General features: G+C 38.3%; 1 long non-coding RNA gene across 1 annotated transcript; it reads right to left on the reverse strand.

Moving 5' to 3' along the window:
* Positions 1-8,154: 8,154 nt before the first annotated feature.
* Positions 8,155-14,525, reverse strand: LOC123591135. The gene is made up of 3 exons (XR_006709129.1): positions 14,274-14,525; positions 12,876-12,962; positions 8,155-9,142 (listed from the first exon to the last, which is right to left on the reverse strand). It is a non-coding gene; the product is annotated as an uncharacterized LOC123591135 (long non-coding RNA).
* Between the last annotated feature and the right edge of the window lie 1,177 nt (positions 14,526-15,702).

The following is a 15,702-nucleotide window of genomic DNA, read 5'->3' on the forward strand; positions in this document are numbered from 1 at the left end:
CATTTGACAAAATACAGCATCCTTTCTTGATAAAAACCCTCAAGAAAGTAGGGATAGAAGGAGCATACCTCGAGATCATAAAAGCCATATATGAAAGACCCAATGCTAATATCATCCTCAATGGGGGAAAACGGAGAGCTATCCCCCTAAGGTCAGGAACGAGACAGGGATATCCACTCTCGCCACTGTTATTCAACACAGTATTGGAAGTCTTAGCATCTGCAATCAGACAACACAAAGAAATTAAAGGCATCCAAATCAGCGAGGAGAGGTCAAACTTTCACTCTCCGCAGATGACATGATTCTCTATGTGGAAAACCCAAAAGATCCCACCAAAAAAACTGCTAGAACTGATTCATGAATTCAGCAAAGTTGCAGGATATAAAATCAATACAGAGAAATCGGTTGCATTCCTATACACCAGCAATGAAGCAACAGAAAGAGAAACCAAGGAATTGATTCCATTTACATTTGCACCAAAACCCATAAAATACCTAGGGATAAATCTAACCAAAGAGGTGGAAAATCTATACACTGAAAACTACAGAAAGCTTATGAAAGAAATTGAAGAAGGCACAAAAAAAGTGGAAATATGTTCCATGCTCCTGGATAGGAAGAACAAATATTGTTAAAATGTCAATAATGCCCAAAGCAATCTACATATTCAATGAAATCCCTATCAAAATAACACCAGCAATCTTCATAGAGCTAGAACAAACAATCCTAAAATTTTATGGAACCAGAAAAGACCCTGAATAGCCAAAGCAATCTTTAAAAGAAAACCAAAGCAGGAGGCATCACAATCCCAGACTTCAAGCTGTATTACAAAACTGTAATCATTAAGACAGTATAGTACTGGCACAAAAACAGGCACTCAAATCAATGGAACAGAATAGAGAACTCCGAAATGGACCCACAAACGTATGGCCAACTAATCCTTGACAAAGCAGGAAAGAATATCAAGTACAATAAAGATAGTCTCTTCAGCATGTGGTGCTGGGAAAACTGGACAGCGACATGCAGAAGAATGAACTTGGACCACTTCCTTACACCATACACAAAAACAAACAAAAAATGGATGAAAGACCTAAATGTAAGACAGGAAGCCATTGAAATCCTTGAGGAGAAAGCAGGCAAAGGCAAAAACATCTTTGACCTTGGCTGCAGCAACTTCTTACTCAACACATCTCTGGAGGCAAAGGGAAACAAAAGCAAAAATGAACTATTGGGACCTCATCAAAATAAAATCTTCTGCACGTTGAAAGAAGCAATCAGCAACCAAAAGGCAACAAATGGAATGGGAGAAGATATTTGCAAATGACATTATCAGATAAAGGGTTAGTATCCAAAATCTATAAAGAACTTATCCAACTCAACACCCAAAAAACAAATAATCCAGTGAAGAAATGGGCAAAAGACATGAATAGACACTTCTCCCAAGAAGACATCCGGATGGCCAACTGACACGTGAAAAAATGCTTGACGTCACTCATCATCAGGGAAATACAAATCAAAACCACAATGAGATACCACCTTACACCTGTCAGAATGGCTAACATTAACAACTAGGCAACAACAGATGTTGGCGAGGATGTGGAGAAAGAGGATCTCTTTTGCCTTGTTGGTGGGAATGCAAACTGATGCAGCCACTCTGGAAAACAGTTATGGAGGTTCCTCAAAAAATTAAAAACAGAAATACTTTACGACCCAGCAATTGCACTAGTAGGCATTTATCCAAGGGATACAGGTGTGCTGTTTTGATGGGGCACATGCACCCCAATGTTTATAACAGCACTATCAACAATAGGCAAAGTATGGAAAGAGCCCAAATGTCCATAGATGGATGAATGGATAAAGAAGATGTGGTATATATATACAATGGAGTATTTCTCGGCAATCAAAAAGAATGAAATTTTGCCATTTGCAACTACGTGGATGGAACTAGAGGGTATCATGCTAAGTGAAATTAGTCAGTAAGAGAAGGAAAAATATCATATGACTTCACTCATATGAGGACTTTAAGATACAAAACAGATGAATATAAGGGAAGGGAAACAAAACTAATATAAAAACAGGGAGGGGGACAAAACATAAGACACTCTCAAATATAGAGAACAAACAGAAGGTTACTAGAGGGATTATGGGAGGGGGCATGGGCTAAGTGGATAAGGGGCATTAAGGAATTTACTCCTAAAATCATTGTTGCACTATATGCTAACTAATTTGGATGTAAATTTAAAAATAAATCAATTATTAAAAAAAAAAGACTGCGTTCAACCTCACATAACAGACTGCAGTAGCTGGCATATTATGAACTCACTTTCCCCAAGTAACAAGTCTGGAGGTAGTCAGTCTAAAGCTGGTGCAGGTGTCTGAGAACTCATGAGACCAACTCCTATCCTGTGGCTCTGCCATCTTTACTGTACAGCTTTTATCCTCTTGACCATAAGGTGGCTGCTCCATCTCCAGACGTCACGTGCATGTCTCAGATGAGAGGGAGAGAGTAGAATGAAGAACAAAGATGTATTTTGTTGGGAAAACAATAGCTTTCCTGTGTGCTCCACCCAGAGAGCTTCCTCTTGTATATTATAAATATAAATTACATAGAGCAACTCCAGCTTAAAGACAGTCTGGAGAGGAGAATTTTTAAATTGGATATGGGGCTACCTCTAAAATTTGGGGAACAGAGAAGAGATGAATAGATATTAGGTAGGCAACCAGCACTGTCTGTACCTGGGTCAAAAAACTTTTACTCAACTTACACAGAATGATATGGCAACATGATTACACCACCAAAGTACACTGGCAGTGGCTGAATAAGGGAATTTTATTCAGTAATATAAAACGAGTTACAAAAATTCAGTTAATAAGAGGAAATAAAATTCAAGAATTAAAAAAAAATTCTCACAGAAGGCTAGAACAAATCCTTTGGTACTGGATTGGTGTCAGAGACTTCAGTATGAATTCCTATCTATCTACCACCTACCTGCCTATCCATCCTTCCATCCATCCATCCATCCATCCATCCATCCACCCAGGATCTATATACAGCTGGAGAGATACAGAGATAATTATAGATATATGTGTATGCATAGGTTAATATACATACATGTTTCCTAGCTCCATCTGCTAAGAGGGCCGAGAAGCAGTGACACCAATAGCAATGAGTGCACCAAGTGTGGAAATCTTGGTTTCTAAATACAATTTGCCAATAGCGATAGGAGCTCCTTGGAAAAATGGTGGATTTTAGGTCTGGTGCAAGGTAAATATTAGAGGAACCTGGAGCATTTTGTAATGCTAAAATGTAAGGAAGTGTTTAAGAAAACAAAAGAATGGGGGCATAGCAAAAGGTCACAGGAACGAATCTTGAAAGAGATCCCAATGGCCAAAGATGGAATGAGTTAGGCAGCAAAATAAAGTAGTATTGGATTATAACCCAAAGTATAAAATATACACAGGTCCATACTGATATAAAGAAACCATTGAATAAACAAATAGATGGGGGTGGGGGTGGGGGGAAGAGATACGTCTTCCTTATGGAAAATTCCAAATAATGTGTGCAGATACTCCCCCCTCCAACAGGTGGAGCAAAATTCTCCACCACCAGCCCCCCCCTCCTCCACCTTTAGTGTGGGCTGGACATAGTGATCCCCTTCCGAAAAACAGTGAAAAGAAAAAATGGAAAAAACAGCAACTTTACAGTGGAAAACTTGGCAAGCACTATTGTAACCTCGTGACTGAGGTCACCTTAGCAGTGGTATCATGTCTCTGATATGACGTGATGTGAAGGCTACTGTCATCTTTTTAGTATTCCACACAAAAACCTCCAGTCTAGTCATAAGAAAAATATCAGACAAAACCAGATTTGGAGACAATCTACAAAATGCATATTCCTCAAAACTGTCAAGGTCATGAGAAACAGGGAAAGTTTGAGAAACTGTCACAGACCGGAGGACTAAGGAGACATGACGACTAAATGCAATGTGATGTCCTGGATGGGAATCTGGAATATAGAAAAAACATTAATAGGAAAAGAGAATAAAATTTGGAGTTTAGTTAATACTGACGTACCAATATTAGTTTCTAAATATTGACACAGTTAACGTGGTTGTGTCAGATGGTAGCATGAGGGAAAACTGGGTGAAGAGTACATGGGGATTCTCTATACTATCTTTGGAATTTTCTGTTAATCTAAAATTATCCCCAAATAAGACGTTTTTAAAAATACCAACATAGTTACAATTGGATATGATACTAGCCCGTTAAAGAGATATTATAATGACATCATGAACTTTTAATTAATGGTCTCCAAAGAATCTCTGGATGCAGAACTACAAATAGCTTAAGCTACTTACAGTTATTTCATTAATACTAGATTAATTCGGGTTCTAGATCCTAAGGAAAAATAAGCCCAAGGGTAGAAAGGGTGTCTAATGAGATTTCTGGAGAATCTAAACTTTACAAGGTCAAGTGAAAGCTGCCAGCAGGTGCAATTAATCATTCTGTTGTCTTCTTCAACTTAAGATATTTGTAGTTAAGAACCTATACTTACAAAATAATTTTGTATCAAATCCTATAAGTTATTTCCCCCTCAAAATCATAGAATTACCTTGAGAAATCTCAACTCAAAATTTCTTCCACTTAAGAATATGCATTTTTAGAGCAGCAGCACTGGCAATCAGCTAAGATTAGTGTACAGAATCAGTACATCAGGATTTTAATCTTGCTTTCCCACTCATTCTTTCAATGACCTTGAGAAATTTTATTTAACATGTTCCTTGGCCACCAAATGAGATTGATGAAATTCTCTCTAGGTTAAAAAAAGAAACAATATGCAATCATCAAAAAGCAAACAATATCTATTGTGGAAGGGCATTATACCGTTTTGTGATGATGAAAGAGAGATTTATTTTCTCCAGTTTCTTATTTATTAACAACAAAATTAGATGTCAATAACAGCAAAATCGTTCCTGCTGAGTAACAGAACCAAATATAGTAATGAATGAAATAAAGTTAATCTTCAAAAACATACCCCTCCAAAAAAACTCACTCCAAATATTTTTTTCTGCTGAAGAGGCTTCTTCCAGGAACCCAATATGAATTTAAATACCCTAGGTTACAATTACCATGTAAATTGAGCTTCAACTTTTAAAACTTTTAAGAAATTTAATTGTCTTTTGACTGTCAACAAAAACAGTGAAAGAAAGAATCTCTCCAAAATATATCAACATCCTTATTTTGGTCTCTGATTTTGAATTAACTTTGGGGAGGTGTTTGAGTTCTTCTGCCCTCAAGGAATGTAAGTGTGGGGGTTACGTGCAAGAACTGGAATGTATAATTCAAGAGACTTCAGAGGGACAGCCAGGCTTATTCATTATGGATTTTGCCACCTTACAGAGGTCCACAAGGGGGCACTCTTTTGCTGAGATTTTTCTACACATTTTAAGGTTAAACCAGATTTTATAAGGAAATTTGGTAACACACACACACACACACACACACACACACATATTTTGTTTTCCACGGCTATTTCAATTTTATCATTGTAATCAATCTTTTTCTTTGCTATCTTTCTCCAGTTATGGTTCTCAAGAAAATAAAGTGTACAGTTCTGTAGCCTTAAGTATATTCATATTGTACAACCATCATAACCATCCATCTCCAGAACTTTTTCATCTTCCCAGACTGAAACTTTGTACCCATTAAACAGCTTCATTTCCCCCTCTCGACAGCCTCTGGAATCCATCAGACATTGTGTCTCCATGACTTTGATTACTCTAGATACCTCACTTAGGTAGAATTAAACAGTATTTGTCTTTTTATGACTCATTTATTTCCCTTTGCATAATTCTTCAAAGTTCATTCATGTTGTTCTAGATGATTCTTAAGATGATCTTTCTCTAACCTTACTAAGGACCAAAGCTTTAGGAAACAAATGAAAGTAAATAAGGTTCATAGGGGCCCCTGGGTGGCACAGTCCGTGGAGCGCGTCCAACTTCAGCTCAGGTCATGATCTCGCGGTTTGTGAGTTTGAGCCCGGCGTCCGGCTCTGTGCTGACAGCTTGGAGCCTGGAGCCTGCTTTGGATTCTGTGTCTCCTTCTCTCTCTGCCCTTCCCCCCACTTGTGCTCTGTCTCTCTTCTGTCAAAAATAAGTAAATGTAAAAAAAAATCTTTTTTAATAAAAAAATAAGGCTTATATTATTGGCACTTCTATATTTGTGCCAGATCTTTTTTGATCTATTATCCATTTTTTTTTCTCCATTTGTCCACATCCCTCAACTTCCTAACTCATCATTATTTGGTGAGTCAAATTCAAACCAGCTGCTTTACTAAGTTCATCACAGAAATTCATGCCTTACTACAGGTTTCAATTCTCATTTAAATGATTTATCATTCCACATTTGCAGTTGAACATAGTGGCAACTTTTTTTTTTTTTTTTTTTTTTTTTTTTTTTACTGGCAAATTTTATATAAAGTGACAGCACCAAAAAGCAAACATAATTGCCTATAAAATTGCTTCCTGATTCAGTTCGAGTGAAGACAGCTGGGGGAGGAGGGTGGTGGCCTTGCCCAATTGATTAAGTTTTGCTTATCATCAATAAGCACAGCCAGGCCTAGAAGGAATACTCAAAATGATTTTTCTCTCTCACCTGATACTATATCCATTTAAATAAAGAAACAAAAAAAAAATATGTCAGTTTCCTCACACAACAAGAGAAGAAAGTATCAGCTGGGAAAATTTTAGCCAGCTTAATGAACTCTAACACTATAGGATCTTCATTATTATCATTTTCCTTTTCCGCATTCATGTTTCCAAATACAAAACACGCACACAAATAATCAAACAAAAAGACCTACGATGTCTTTCGGTGTCCACTGTACCATTAAGAAAATGAAACAAATATTTTTGGAGTAGCAGCCTATAATATTGTAATGAAGCTGGCCAGAGAATACCATAGCAACCTCCTTAAGGGAATCAGAGAAATTACTCCTGGAATATGAAACATCTGAAAGTTCCATGTGGGTGCTGCAGTTGCTTGATCCCGCCATGTTGGAGGAGGTCATCAGAGGACATGGCTGCCGATTGACCTCTGAGCTGAACTCCAGCAATCAGAGGCTATGTATTAACCCTTCCCCTGTCTTGAAGTATATGTCTTGCCCATTCTTCTCAAGTTTGGAGAAACTTGAAAAACACAGCTGTGAGAGAGCCAAATGTTGTTGAGACCCTCTGTACTGTATGCACGTGACTGAGCCCAGGTAAGGCCTCTGTGTAAACTTTCACGGTTTTGGTGGGCGGATGCAGGGATCTGCTTGGTGAAGAAGACCAGCGTTATTTGCAAATTTCCTTGCTTATTAAAACTGCCACCTACCCATCTGGAGTGGCCTGCCTCTTTCTTCAGTCCCTTTCTCCCCTGTGCGTGGGGCTTGTTTCAGATTTTCCCTGGGGGAACTTCCATAGTTGCAAGACAATAAGCCACTTCCAATGGCTTCTGTTTTTATGTATGTAGTAAAAGGACACTAGGAAATCATTTGAGAAAACATACCTGGTACCACGGAGCTAAGCTAAATGACAGCTTGTGACTTCTTGAAACTGTATGCTCATATTTACTGATTTTTGAAGTTAAAGAAGGAATGGGTCTCCCCAAAGGTGTCTCAAATCCATAGTCATATCAATAAACATGGCCAGGCCTAAAAGTAATACTCAAAATGATTTTTTTTAAAGAATCTACTTAAAGGAGTAAGCTCTATAAGTACCCTCACCTCACCCCTGTGTCTTTTGTTTGTTGTGTTTGTTCGTTTGTTTGTTTGGGGGAGGGGGGAAAACCCTGCCTTGTTCCTTTTTGAAAATCCTGATCTCTGATGAACTAGTTCCTGAAATCTTTTCATATTCCCAACCCCTGATTATTCTGGCTAAGATTAATAGGCTAACCAAAAATAAACTCTCCCAGATGTTATCTAGTTCACTGTTGATCTCCTAGAGAAAAAAAATATAATTAGTGATAATTAATCATGGAGGCTTTTCTTGAAAAGAATGTTTAAACCATGGCTCAAGGCTCAAATTAGGCAGAGTTCCTCATACTTTGTAAATGTTTGTTTGCTTTTTCCCTCTTCTATAAAAGAGCTAGAATCTGGTTTAAAGGCTCAAATGAGAGTTTTAGATGGAAATAAAAACCTTTATTTTTTAAGTTCTATATTATATGTGGTTACATTTCTGGGCCAGTTGCATTTGCTGAAGTCTTTGGATAGTCATTCCAAAGATAAGGAAGAGAGAATTTTAAAAAGACTGAATAGTTGGTGATCTAGACCAACTATTTAGCTTTAAATTTTGTAAATTTATTTGACTTCACAGTTCCTTGTAGGATGTCCTCTTCTTTTGAAGATATCAGTAGATAGCTGATAGGTTTACATTTCCTGGGCCACTGAATAATAATAATAATTGCTAGCATGTACTTAATTTATGTACAATTACATAACAATTACATGTTGCAATTACATGACTATTATGTGAATTGTCACACGTACTCTTCAAAATGACCCTGTAAGGTAGCATCAAGGAAACTGAAGTTGCTAAAGGTTACCTTGGTAGCTTATATATAATTGAAGAATTAAAATACAAGCCAAGAGAGTCTCAATCAATACCAGTACTCTGCTCATTACATACATCATGATGCCCCCCTGGGAAGATCTTTAATTTAACCAGAGAGGTTTTTGCTCATACTGTTTTTGCAATAAAATAACTGATTTATGACTTAGGCGAAGCACTTGACCTGAATTCTGATCTGTACAATGAGGGTCTTGGGTTAAATGATTTCTCAAGTCTCTTTTCCTTTCTTCTGGCAGGAGAGAGTCCTCCTGCTGACTGAGGTCATTTTTTTCTTTCAATGGCTGGAAGAGTGGCTTTGGCTTACCTGGAACTCACAGTTTAGCAGAGCCAGTAGACTGGGAAATCTGTTTCACTCCACCAGCCAAGAAAGAGCAGGTGGCTGGAGATTTCTCATGTTCTGGGGGAAGCTATTTGTCAGTGATCACCTAGATAACTTTGGATCGCAGCAACAACAGCTCTTGCTTGGCATGGGGTAGGTTTGGATGCTAATCACTGCCTCATCTGTGAGCACTTCAGTTCTTGTTTCACACACAAGCCTGGTGAATATAAAAATTGAGGGAAATAACTTAAAAAAAAAACTGAATCAGCAACCTGGAATTTTACTTTCTCTCTTTCTGGTTAAAGACTATTAACCAAAAATGCTCCACTAGTTGTCTGGAGATAGAAGACAGAAGTGGAATGAGATGCTTGATAATGTGGTTACTGTGCAACCACTTTCTAATTATGTAGGTCCTTCCCATAGTAGGGATATGACAGGGGTGATAAAGTGGGCTCACACAGCGAGCGCATGGAAGATATATGCCATGTGACAGAGCCACAGTCTGAGATCTACAGTTGGAGAATATTTGCATAAGAGCGAAATGACACAAATTACAAAGGTCTCCACTGAAAACAAGAATATGCGTCTTATATTACACAGTTCGATGGGCATACTCTTACCAGAAATGGCCTTAGCTTCAAGGAAGAGAGACACACATGTTGGGTCTTTGAAACAAGATTTGCTTTAACCAAATTTCAGGGAAGATGGAAAAAAATAAAAAGGAAACAAAGGTATAGTATGCTTTATGCTTATTTAATAAGCTTTGTCAAGTTTAATCTTTTTTTTTAGGTTTATTTATTTATTCTTTAAAAAAATTTTTTTTAACGTTTACTTATTTTTGAGACAGAGACAGAACATGAACAGGGGAGGAGCAGAGAGAGAGGGAGACACAGAATCTGAAACAGGCTCCAGGCTCTGAGCAGTCAGCACAGAGCCCGACGCGGGGCTCAAACTCACTGACTGCGAGATCATGACCTGAGACGAAGTCGGACGCTTAACCGACCGAGCCACCCAGACACCCCTATTTATTTATTCTTGACAGAGAGAGAGAGAAATTTCAGGGGAGAGGCAAAGGGGGGGAGAGATAATCCTAAGTAGGCTCCGCGCTGTCAGCTCAGAGCCCCGCATAGGGCTGGAACTCACGAGCTGTGAGCTGAAATCAAGTCAGACTCTTAACCGACTGAACTAGCCAGGTGCCCCTCCCCAGCAATTTTGTAAGGTAGATGGTACTAATCTCATTGTGTAAGGGAGAAAATGGAGACTTAAGAAATTTCCAGTAACTTGCTCAAGATTTATAATTGGGAGTATATCTGGGATATGAGCACACAATTTGTGGTTCAAATCTAATGTTTTCCCCCACTACATTGTGCTTGATAGGCAATCATGTTGAAATTGCAGATTGGATATATGTGGGAAAATCTCTGTAACTTTTGATTCAGAATATGCAGTTAGATTTAGGAAGGGCCCATAGAAAGTAAAACCAAAGTACATTTAGGGAAAAACAGTAAAAAAAAAATCTATTTCCAAAATAGTACGTTTTTTTTTTTCCTTCTAACTAAAAAAAAACCACAGGTTCTATCATCACTTGGGCATAAAAATACATCTGCTCTAGCACCCATTTTCCCTCATTTTTACTTTAAAAATCTGTTGCTCAGTAGATATAATTGTCATGACATTTATAGTAGAATTGAGAATCCTATCTGTTCTTAGTTTTACAGAAGTGAATTTTGATTTGAAAAATAATTTTAAGAAAACATAAGACCATCTCCAATATCATTTATTTATTCTCTTTTGAATGTTTGAAATTTTGTTAAGATAGAAAATCAGAAATTGGACAAGAAAATTATTTTCTCAAACAAGAGAAGTCAAGTTACAGCAATGCTGTCCCTGGTTGCCTTGAAAATTTTCCCGAAGATAAGTAGTAATTAATGTTCCTTGAATACAATGTCTATTTACCTTCTAAAACCATTTAGATCTTTATAGTTAAATATGAAATAAGATATTGGACATAAAGTGCCCAGTGATAACATCAGTAGTGATTTATATTTTCTTTTTAAAAAAATGTTTTAAGTTTATTTATTTTGAGAGACAGTGAAAGCAGAGGAGGGGCAGAGAGAGAGAGAGAGAGAGAGAGAGAGAGAAAGAGAATCTCAGGCAGAAGGATCCATGCTGTCAGCTCAGAGACCCATTTGGAGCTCGAACTCACGAACTGTGAGATCATGACCTGAGTCAAAACCAAGAGTTGGACGCTTAACCCACTGAGCCACCCAGGTGCCTCAGTGATTTATATTTTCTAGACATTTTTTCCTAGACCTATTTTATCATCACTATAGAGAATTTAGACAATACCAGCAAGAAAGGATATAAATGTTACCTGCAATCACATATTAGGAAGCAGGCCTTTATCCTTACAGTTTTTTCAATGAATATATTCACATATTTTATAGAGCAGAATTATATGCTGTTTTGCAACTTTCCTTTTCCACTTTACAATGTATTGTCAACATTTTTAATATTATTGGTTATGTTTCTGCTATGTAACTTTACCTGTAGCATGGTTTCTGCTCTATGAACATACCACCATTTTAAAACAGTTTATTATTGGACATTGAGATTGTTTGCATTTTCCTCTATTACAAATGAATTTATGATAAATATAAATCTGTCTCATCTTCTTCCTTTTTTACCCCTTTGGTTATGTTAGTTGTATTTTTTTTTTTTTTTGGTTTTGTTTTGTTCTGTTTTGTTTTTCTTCAGTTTGGGGAAGAGGTACCAAAATATTTCACTGAATTTTGCACATAAAATGGTAGTGCCTTTCTCTGAACTCTCAGTTCCCTCTGGACGTCAGCAACATTTCTTTCTATTGTACTTTTAATTATTCTGTTGTTGCATTTGTACTGATCTTTCTTTTAGACACATGAACATCGATATGTTTCCTCAGTCATGTCTAGAACCTTCTGAACTTGTCAACAGCCACTGTGGTGTAGACCAGTGTGTTCAGACCAGCTGTGGTGGAGCTTGTTGGAGGTGTACAATCTCAGGTCCCAGACCCACTTGATCAGAACCTCAGGTGACCCCCCATGTACACTGAAATGTGAGAAACACACTCTACACTGATTACATTTTCTTCAGTATACATCCTGCTGTTTACAACCTTTAGTGCAGGTTTTAATTTAGTTATTGTATTTTGGGCTTCCTTCTAAATAGAAACATTCTAATCTCAGCATGTTAGTCTGCTCAAGCTTCCATAGTTAAAATGCCACAGGCTGGTGGCTTAAACAACAGAAATTTGTTGTCTCACAGTTCTAGAGGCTAGAAGTCCAAGGTCAAGGACCCAGCATGGTCGGTTTCTGGTGAGTTCTCTCTCTTTTGTCTGGTAGCCTTCTCACTGTCCTCACATGGCCTTTCTTCTGTACACAAACAGAGAGTGGGAGCTAGTTCTTCGATGTTTCTTCTTAGAAGGACATTAATTCTATTGGATTAGAGCCCCATGCTTATGACCTCAGTTAATATTAATTACTTTCTTAGAGGCCCCATCTCCAAAAGAGCCACACTGGATTTTTGACTTCAACATATGATTTTGGGGAGGTTACATTCATTCCATAATTCGGCATTTTTCCTTTCCATCTTAATGTGTTCATCCTTCCCTTTCTTCTCTTTCTATTACTTTTTCATCTCATAGTGTTGCTTTTTGGTTTCTCTATTATTTTTCTCTGATTCTCTTTTCATAGAAGCCATGAGTCCTTTGTTGATAATACCAGCTTATTGAAATATTCTCTAGAATCTTATATTTTTAGAATTTTTTTCTCTAAACACTTTAGTTGTCACACATTCATTTTTTATTGACATATAACTGGCATATAACATGTTTTAGGTGTACAAGATAATGATTAGATATTAGATTAGATATGTATTATGTAATGATTAGATATGTATTGCAAAATACTCACCACAGTATGTCTAGTTAACAGTCATCACCATCCATATGTAGAAATTTGTTTTTCTTTTGATAAGGACTTTAAGATGTCTCTTAGCAACTTTCAAATACAAAATATAGTATTGTTAATTATAGTCACCATGCTATATATTACATATCCACAACTTATTTATTTTATAACTGGAAAGTTGTATCTTTTGACCAACTTCACCCATTTCCTCCACCCCTCACTTCTGCCTCTCGTAACCACCAGTCTGTTCTCCGTATCTATGAGAGTGGGTTTTTGTTTTTGTTTTTGTTTTAGATTCTACAAACAAGTGAGAGCATATGGCATTTGTCTTTCTTTGTCTGACTTTCTCATAACATAATACCCTCAAGGTTTATCCATGTTGTTGAAACCACAGGATTTCCTTATCACTCTTTCATCTACAGCAAAATTCATTCCCTTTTCTCCCGGAGGTCCTGTATTTTCTGTGCGTGTTTTGCTAATTCCTACAGAAAGAGATTCAGTCCTAAGTCAGTGTTTGTCAAAAGACCAGAGAATAAATGGTTAAGGTCCTACTCTTGGTAAACTTTCCAAATCTGTAGCTGAAATGCAGACGGATATACTTAGATATTAATTTCCAATTTCTTGCTGGCTTTCAATAAATATTTCTATTGGTTTCTGAGGCAGTTTTCAAACCTAAACTCACCGTTTAGTTGATACTTTTCATTAATGGGGTATTTGAAGAATTTTTATACCATAATTTCCCCCTACCCGGCCCCCCCCAACTATGTCTTTAAATCAAGGAGCTACCACAAGTCCCCCCTACCTGCTGGGAGATTCTGCTTTAGGGTACATATTGGAAACAAACAGGGAAGGAGATGGGGTTGACTCTTCTCTGTGGTGTCACAGAGCAGCAGTATGAAATAGAGTTTGGCTTCTGATCTTACACACTGAGGGGCAGATGTTAAGCACTTGCTAGATTCTGGTTTTGTTTTTTTTTTTAATTCCCACTCTCTGTCTCTCTTATTATTAAATAAAATAAAGCCTATCTATGAGGCAAAACTTGAATCATTTTCTACGAATCCTTTGGTGCTAGATTTACCACTGGCAGATTTTGCTCCACAATTACAGCACGTGGTGGTCCACATGATTAGACTGTAATATTGTGATTTTCATCTGCTTTTCTGTGTTGTCATTGGAGATTTAAGGGAAATGGAATCAGGCTCCTTTCAAGTTATTAATTAATTTATATTTCTCACCAGTCATTCCAGTGCTTTTACTTTACTTTGTGTTTCATCCAGGGAAAGGTCAGGGCTTTCTTAACAAAATTGAAAAATGTTGGTCCTGAGAGACAAAGAGATCAAGATCTTCATGAGAAAGCCAACTTCCAGAGAAGATGGCAGAATAGGAAGAACCTAAGCTCACCTTGGACCATGAACACAGGTAGATAACACCCACATCAGCGTAACTAACCCAGAAAATCATGTGGAGTCTTGGCAGAACAGACTCTTCACAGTTCATCATAGAGAAGAGGCCACATTGAAAATGGACGGAAGGGCAGAGATGTAGTCAACAATCAAACTAACCTGTGAGACCAACCACAAAAGGGAGGGATGCCATAAGTATGCGGAAGAGAGAGGAACAGACTCCACACCAGGCACCCAGACACAGGGGACCTGCAATGGGAAGATAAGTCCCCATATCATTTGGTTTTGAAAACCAGAGGGACTTAACTTTGCAAGTTTTTGCAATTAGTAGGGCTTACCACAAGAAAGTTTAAACATCAATAAGCTCAGCTTTGGGAGAGCTGGAGGGCAATAGGAAACAGTCTCTGCCCTTAAAAAGACTGGACAACAGGGATGCCTGGGTGGCTCAGTCGGTTAAGCATCTGACTTGGTTTTGGCTCAGGTCATGATCTCACAGTTCATGATTTCAAGTCCTGCATCAGGCTCTGCACTGACAGCATGGAGCCTGCTTGGGATTCTGTCTCTCTTTCTCTCTCTGCCCCTCCCCTACTCACTCTCTCTGTCTCTCAACATAATTAAATAAACTTAAAAAAAAAAAAATACAGGGGCGCCTGGGTGGCGCAGTCGGTTAAGCGTCCGACTTCAGCCAGGTCACGATCTCGCGGTCCGTGAGTTCGAGCCCCGCGTCAGGCTCTGGGCTGATGGCTCAGAGCTTGGAGCCTGTTTCCGATTCTGTGTCTCCCTCTCTCTCTGCCCCTCCCCCGTTCATGCTCTGTCTCTCTCTGTCCCCAAAATAAATAAACGTTGAAAAAAAAAAAATACAGCACAACAAACAGCCCTGCTGAGTTAGAGCATAGAAATAGCATTTTGAAAGTGCTTGGGGTACACAAGAAGGGTATTTATTTACTAACCTCTTAATGTATGCTGGAGGGGCAGAGATCCTTAGGAGATTTCTCCAAGAACAAAAGAGCTGGTGGGTACCATTTCTCTCCCACACTTCCTAGCCTGGATATTAGAACGCCTCCAGGAACCAGTAAGAATACTTGCAAGCTAGCTTGCTAACACTGTATGTCCACCCTTGAGTTCTCCTGTGGATTGCGCTGTCCAATTTGCTTCACTAGTAGAAGTCCCTCCAATGTGGCTCCAGGTTCCATCCTGTAAGCAGACAAGTGCATACTTTGCTAACACCATGTGTCCTGCCCTCAACACCCTGTTTCCCAGCAGATAGCCTCATTCAACCTGCCCAACTTGGCATTCAAAGCAGACCCAACAGTGGTCAGCACCACTCCAAAGATACTCTTCAGGACAAGGGAAGATAACCACACAGACAAGTCCCATTGCAGTCTTAGAAGTTGGGCAGGGAGATGGGGCAGACATCTGATCTCACT

Source organism: Leopardus geoffroyi, chromosome B4 (genome assembly GCF_018350155.1).
Source record: "Leopardus geoffroyi isolate Oge1 chromosome B4, O.geoffroyi_Oge1_pat1.0, whole genome shotgun sequence".
NCBI classification, from domain to species: domain Eukaryota; kingdom Metazoa; phylum Chordata; class Mammalia; order Carnivora; family Felidae; genus Leopardus; species Leopardus geoffroyi.